Here is a 1,782-nt window from a genome sequence, read left to right as displayed (position 1 = left end):
CCAGACAGGTTAAGAATATGGTTTTGGAGAAGTTTAAAGCAGGCTTAGGTTATAAAAAGATTTAGTTACCAACATCTGGTGAAAATTTCATGTCATTAGCACCTCTAGTAATATATTTACTGAGAAAAATGTTGACGTGTTCAATACTTATTTTACCCGCTGTATATTGTTAACGCAACAGACAAACAGATGAACACACACACACACACAAACACACAGGCAAACACAGTATCATCTTTGCTGTCAGCAGCTGGTGATCAAAGGACATATCTGATCCATAAGTACACAGCCTGAATTAGTTGTCCTGTCTCTTTTTATTATTGAATGAATTATTTGAGCACAGTTATAAACATCAACATAGGATATTAAACAGATTCTGTATATAAATGCTGCATAGCTTATCTTTTTGGGATAATATCAACAGATTTGTGTAAAATGATCAAAGAAGAATATTTTCAGCCTCATGCTCATTCTGAGGAAGCAGAATGGACCAGCTACCTACATGGTTTGCCATTTGTTCAACACAACAATCCTCTGTTCTGAAGAGAAGAACAATGGAAACAAGGGCCCATTTACTCAACTTCTCCTCCAGCCAGTGTTTGATTTTTCATCTTCTCTAGCTAATATTTTCAATATTGTAACTAAACTGTGTTTTAGTATTCTTCTTGAAAAATTAATAAATATGATATTAGAGGATCTGCACTACAATGGGTTATTTGAAAGATAGGAAACAGTTTGTACAGATAAATGGTGTAAGATCTAAACTTGGTGATATCACATGTGGAGTCCCTCAGGGCTCTGTACTGAGACCCAAGTTATTTATTTTATATGTGAATGACTTAGTAAATGTGTCAGGACTTTTCAAATGTGTTTTATTTGCTGACGATACATTTTTTTGTTTAGGTAAAGATATGAAAATAATGTTTGAGATGGCACAGAAAGAATTAGAGAAAATACAAAATTGGTTTCAACAAAACAAATTGTCATTAAATTTGGATAAAACAAATTATATGATACTTAGTAATAGGAAGACAACTGTTGATTTTTTCGTTTAGAGTAGATGGTACTGATCTGTGAAGTCTGTGAGGTGAAATTTCTGGGTGCCATCATTGATGACAAGCTGACATGGAGACCTCACATACATTATTTAAGAACCAAAATATCTAAATCTACAGGAGTAGTGTATAAAGTCAGGGAGTTATTCAGTGACAAAGCTCTGCTTGTGTTGTACAATTCAATAATTGTTCCACATTTAATTTACTGGACTGAAGTCTGGGGTAAAGCTTGCAAAACAATTACAAATCCAATTTTTATTTTACAGAAAAGAGCCATAAGAATTATCACTAGAAAAGATTACAACCATCCATCAAATACATTATTTTGCAAATTGCAAATTTTGAAATTCTATGATTTCGTTGACTATTAATATTTTACTGTTTATGTACAAGGCTCACAGAAACGTATTACCTTCCAACATTCAGGTAAACTTTGTTAAGAGAGACAGTTGTTATTATCTAAAGGGGATGGAAATATTTGTGAAGCTGTATTTTCATACTTGCTTGAAAGAAAGATGTACTTTAATCCAAGGTGTAGGATTGTGGAATGGTCTGGAAGATGATCTTAAAAATGCCAGATCTGTGTACATATTTAAGACAAAGATAAAATCTAGTTTGTTGAAGGTAAATGGAAAAGTAAAATGTGAAGCTATATGAATTGTTTGAGTTTATGTTTTTATTTTTATTTAGTATTGTTTTGTAAATTATGTTTTGTTTGAATATATTC

This window comes from Austrofundulus limnaeus, unplaced genomic scaffold (genome assembly GCF_001266775.1).
Source record: "Austrofundulus limnaeus strain Quisiro unplaced genomic scaffold, Austrofundulus_limnaeus-1.0 Scaffold109, whole genome shotgun sequence".
NCBI classification, from domain to species: Eukaryota; Metazoa; Chordata; class Actinopteri; order Cyprinodontiformes; family Rivulidae; genus Austrofundulus; species Austrofundulus limnaeus.
This window is presented reverse-complemented; position numbering follows the sequence as displayed.